We start from the raw sequence: 6,000 nt of genomic DNA on the forward strand, positions 1-6,000 counted from the left end.
TGGTGGTTACAGACAAGGACAGGCTTCCTTGCTTCTCATCACAAATAGGCACTTTCTGATGCATTATTACAAGGTGGTATGTGGCGGGTCCTTTCCGCCCCACCATGAGGCAGGAACTGCAGCTGACTGGAAAAGCTGAGTGATTTTCAGCAGCTGCTCTAGTGAACACCAGAAGACAGACAGTGGAAATGTTCCCATTATCACAAACAAAGAAAAGGGAAATGAAGACTAACAACTCTTTCTAAAATGTTTCAAAGCTCTAAGGTGAAGGAAGGAAGAAAGGAAGGAAGGAAGGAAGGAAGGAAGGAAGGAAGGAAGGAAGGAAGGAAGGAAGGAAGGAAGGAAGGAAGGGAGGGAGGGAGGGAGGGAGGGAGGGAGGGAGGGAGGGAGGAAGAAGGAAAGAAAGTAAAAGAGAGAGGTACACATCCCTGCTTACACAATATAGAGAGATATAAAACACACCTGAAATTATGTCACTTAAAATAGTGATGTCAATAAAAGAAAGTACGGCATACCACAGAGATATCATGGGCTCAGTTCCAAACCACCTAATGAAACCATCCTATACTAATAAAAGAGAAAAATGGTAATTGGCGTACAACCGATACCTTTTTCATTGGCTAATCAGTGAGATATGCAAATTAACTGTCAGCCAAGATGGCGGCTGGCAGCCAGGCAGCTGAGAATAGGAGGCTTGGTTGCCCCAGCGATGGAGAAAGTCAAGGATCCCCACAGCTGCAGGGCTCTGAGCTCCTGAAGCAACAACTCCAAAAGATACAATGTTTTAATTATAGAAGCTAAAAGATGGCGGTTAATTGGCATACTCAGGCTCCAAGCAGAGCGAAGCCAAACAGCCCTGAAGCAGCAGGGCAGAGAGGCCTCAGGGCCTGGGATCAGCGGAGCCGAGAGGCCTCCCGGCCCCGGTGATCAGCGGATCCGAGAGGCCTCCCAGCCCCGGTGATCAGCGGAGCCTAGAGTCCTCCCAGTCCCGGTGATCAGCGGAGTCGGAGGCCCTGCGATCAGCAGAGCCGAGAGGCCTCCCGGCCCCAGTGATCAGCGGAGGCGAGAGGCCTCCCGGCCCCGGTGATCAGCGGAGCCGAGAGGCCTCCCAGCCCCTGTGATCAGCGGAGTCCAGAGGCCTCCCGGCCCGGTGATCAGCCGAGAGGCCTCCCGGCCCGGTGATCAGCGGAGCTGAGAGGCCTCCCGGCCCCGGTGATCAGCGGAGCCGAGAGGCCTCCCGGCCCCGGTGATCAGCGGAGCCGAGAGGCCTCCCGGCCCCTGTGATCAGCGGAGTCGGAGGCCCTGCAATCAGCGGAGCCGAGAGGCCTCCCGGCCCCTGTGATCAGTGGAGTCGAGAGGCCTCCCGGCCCCGGTGATCAGCGGAGCCGAGAGGCCTCCCGGCCCGGTGATCAGCCGAGAGGCCTCCCAGCCCCGGTGATCAGCAGAGTCCAGAGGCCTCCCAGCCCGGTGATCAGCGGAGCCGAGAGGCCTCCCAGCCCCAGTGATCAGCGGAGCAGAGAGGCCTCCCAGCCCCGGTGATCAGCGGAGCAGAGAGGCCTCCCAGCCCCGGTGATCAGCGGAGCCGAGAGGCCTCCCGGCCCGCAATCAACGGAGTCGGAGGCCCCGCGATCAGTGGAGCAGAGAGGCCTCCCAGCCCCGGTGATCAGCGGAGCTGAGAGGCCTCTGGGCCAGGGATCATGGGAGCCAAGAGGCGTCCTGGCCCTGGGATCAGCGGAGCAGCGAGGCTTCCCAGCACCGGGATCAGTGTGACAGGGTGCGGAGCCCCAACCCTCTGATTGGCCCTGCTCTGTGCATGACAGGAGTGGCGCTGCAACCTCCCTATGGACCCTGCCTTGAGTGTGACAGGGGGTGGTGCCCCAACCCCCCAATCGGCCCTACCCTGAGCATGACTGAGGGTGGCATCGCAACCTCCCAATCCGCCCTGCTCTGTGCATGACAGGAGGCAGGGCCCCAACTCCCCAATGGGCCCTGCTCTGAGCCCGACCAGGGGTTACACCTAGGATTAGGCCTGCCCTCTGCCACCCGGGAGCAGGCCTAAACCAGCAGGTCCTTATCTCCTGATGGGTCCCAGACTGTGAGAGGGCACAGGCCAGGCTGAGGGACCTCCTCTCCCAACCCCGAGTGCACAAATTTTTGTGCACCGGGCCTCTAGTTATTATAATAAAGCGAGTCATCATCTTTTTGCTGGTGAAAGGTCTTGCTTTCAATTTGTAGAAAACACACCTGTAAAGTTTAATAAAGCAAAGGGCAAAACACAAGGTACGCCTGTATGGGAGTTGGGATCAGAGAGAACCAAACTTGGACTCTGTCTTTGATCCTTTTGTTTTTGGTGTATTCCTTTTACTAGTAGAGGTCGCAAACTTTCCGTGACTTAGTTTATAAGTGAAATGGTAATAAATATACCAGTTTGGCCTATTTTCTTACATGCGGGTTTCTATGTGAAGGATGTCAACAGCTTAGACCTTGTTTCTGCCTCTCTTGTGATATGGTGTAAATCTCATGCCTGTATATTTTGTCTGCTAAACTCAGCGTCAGTTTAGGCATTAACGACCACAAACACATCTGAGGGAGAAATTGGCAACAGTGCAGTTCAAACACAGTGCAGGCTGAATTCATACCAGACCCGTCTTTGGTGCTATTCCTGTCCCCCAAAGCAACACAATCTGCAGCCTTACATCAATGCTATAAACTTTACATTAGCAAATAGCTCTCAGAGTTTCTGTGTCAAAGTGCCAACATTCAGAATACTTTATAACTGTCAACAATAATGTTTTGGTATTTATTTTACATTATTGTAACCAAAGGTTCCCTTTAAGGTTTCAAAACAACTCCTAGTTTAAGTCTGAGACTTTACTTCAAGGAATATAGAAACGGGTTGCGGAGTTTTTGTAATAATTGTTTGACTTACCTGCTCTTCTCTGAGGTTGAGGTTGGCACTTCTACCTGCATTCAAGCAGGGCACCCTGTGCCCACAGTTTCGTGAAGTAGGGAAAGGGGAGAATAGGTTTAATGTATGGTGATATTGAGATTAACCTATTTGTAAATGCAATTTTAAAAGAAAAGAGCAAAGCTTTCTGGAATTCTACCGCTTTCTAAAGTGTACCCAAAAAGAACATTGCCAGGAAAATAATATGCTCAGGTCATTTTAGATCAGAGTGTTTAGAAATCTCATCCCTCACATGGCTTCATTTATTGGCTACGATGCCTTTCAAAATCTATATCCTCAATCTAGAGTCTGCTTCAAATTCCTCACCCACATTTTAACTGTGTACTGAATGTCTCCACTTAAATCTCTCTCAGTCACCTTGAGCTAAATATTTCTAAAATCAAGTTCACATTCTGCCTTTCCGCTCCCCTCTCGTTTTGCCTCCAGCCACACATACGTACCACAATTTTTTTCTATGTCAGGATAGGCTAGCCTTATTCTGTGAGAACAAACAGCCCCCAAGTCTCAAAGCATAAAATTTAAAGTTTAGGATCAGCTCACACACACAGTCCTCCCCTCGACTGGGCAATGATCTAAAGCACCTGTGCTCCAGTGTGACACGAGACGCTCAGCTGTTTTCATTCTGCAGCTCTATCATCTCAACGTGTGGCCACCCTGCTACTTGCCAAAGAGGAAGAAAAAGACTAGTGCCGAGGTTGGCAAACTGCGGCTCGAGAGCCACATGCGGCTTTTAGGCCCCTTGAGTGTGGCTCTTCCACAAAATACCACCTGCGGGCGCATGTACAGTGCGATTGAAACTTTGTGGCCCATGCACAGAAGTCGGTTTTCGGCCTGGGCGAGTCTATTTTGAAGAAGTACTGTTGATAGTTGGCTCTGTTGACTAATGAATTTGCCGACTATTTTTAAAATCCTGATTTCTGGGCCTCATCCTCCGGAAATTCTGTTTCTTTGTTACTAAATGTTGTGGCCCCACCCCATAACAAAGAAACAGAATTTCTGGAGGATGAGGCCCAGAAATCAGGATTTTAAAAAGATTCCCAGGTGATTCTAATGTGCAGCCAAGGTTGAGAACCACTGGACTAGAGAACGGCACTGAGGTTTCCATTGCTTTGTCCCAGAAGTAACGCACGTGACTTTCATTTACATTTGTTGTTGTTGTTTAAAGGAACAGTGGTATATTCATATACAATGAAATACTATGCAGCTGTAAAAAAGAATGAAATCCCACCATTTTCAACAACATGGATGGACCTAGAGGACGTCACCTAAGTGAAATAAGCCAGTCACAGAAAGACGAAAGCCGTACCGCTTTACTCATATGTGGAATCCAAAGAACAAAATAATCGAGCAAACGAAACCGAAACAGACTCATAGATACAGAGAACAAATTGAGAGTTGCCTGGTGGGAGGGGCTTAAAAAGCTGGGTGAAATAGTTACATGCTCTCCCCTGGGCAAGCGTGACGCCAAGTCCAACTGTCCAAGTGCCAGAAAGAAGAGCTAGGAAGTGAAAACTACATAACTTTCTCTTTGTCCCAATTTCCTATTTTTCAGATTCTCAGGCCAAAACTGTGGCTTCACCCATCTTTCTCTGACACCCCATGTTCCATCAGTTAATAAGGAGAGACCGTTAATCCTGCTTTCTCTCTCTCTGTATAATCAATTCACTTTTTTATTCCCACCTCCACTTAAATGCAAACTCCATCAGATGTCTTCACTGACAGCAATGATTTTCTCACAGGTCTCCCTGTTGCCAGGATCCTCTCAAATCAATGCTCTGCACGGCAGCCATAGTGATGTTTCTAAAATACAAACACGATTGTATTGATTTAACCTCTGTTTTAAAACCCTTCAGTAGCTCCCCATGGCTGTTTTGTTTTAAATGCCCAAACCTGTAAATATGATTTACAAGACCCTGTATTATCTGGTATGTGCTTACTTCTCTAACTTCATCCTTCCAACATGCGCCTTGTAGTGGAAGCTGTGTTGTGCCACCCAGATCTCCTTCAAATCTGAGGCACTTGTTTGTCCGGCCAGTGAACTGCTGACAGCCGATAACTCACAGCTGAAACCCTTTTCCAGGAATTGCCTCCAACCAAAGGAAGCTGCCTCGGCCGTGGCTATTCTCTCACCCCTGGGGCCACATTTATCCAAGGTCAGGAGAGAACACAAAAACCCTCTCCTTGTTTCAATTTGTGACCAATGTAAACAACATCCCAGTTCCAGCACAGTCAGCCTGGGATGTGCAGCACAGTCATGCCCTGACAGATGTTGTCACAGCTCCATAACCTCCTACACTGACACCTGTGTCCTAGAGTCTGTTTCCTGGGGAATCTGTAACAGTCCTCAAACTCCATGCTGCAGGGATTTGAAACACTCCCAGCACTCACTCCAAATATGTCCTTTCTTCAATCTAGACCTTTACTCAGATGGTGTCTGCGGCCTGGATTGCAATCCCACTTCCCTAATTTTGCCGGAGTAATTCTTACTTATCCTTAGGGACTTGAACAGCTCATCATGTCAACAAAGAACAGCAAATCTACAAAGAATCCCTCTAATCAAGTCTGCAACAGGTACTCCAAATAGACCCTCCCTCCTGCAAAATTTACCAGACTCAGAGCAATATAATCTTATTATCCAACTGCATTACAATCCCCTGCAAAGTGCGGCATGAGTACTCTCAGAATTGCAATGAAAATATATTTGGTGTGACAAGAGGGACCTATCATAAAAACATGTGGTCTCACCCAGCCAGTGTTGCTCAGTGGTTGAGTGTCGACCCATAAACCTAAAGGTCACAGTTCTATCCCAATCAGGGCACATACCAGGATTGTGGGCTGGATACTCAGGAGGGGGTGTGCAGGAGGCAGCCAGCCGATTGATGATTCTCTCACATCATTGATATTTCTATCTCTCTCTCCTTTTCCATTCCTCTCTCTGAAATAAATAAAAACATATTTAAAAAACAAACAAAAATGTGTGATCCCAATTATTTCACCCTGGGTGAAAACCCGGAATACAGTGTTGTTGTTTT

This window comes from Myotis daubentonii, chromosome 6 (assembly GCF_963259705.1).
Source record: "Myotis daubentonii chromosome 6, mMyoDau2.1, whole genome shotgun sequence".
Classification (NCBI taxonomy): domain Eukaryota; kingdom Metazoa; phylum Chordata; class Mammalia; order Chiroptera; family Vespertilionidae; genus Myotis; species Myotis daubentonii.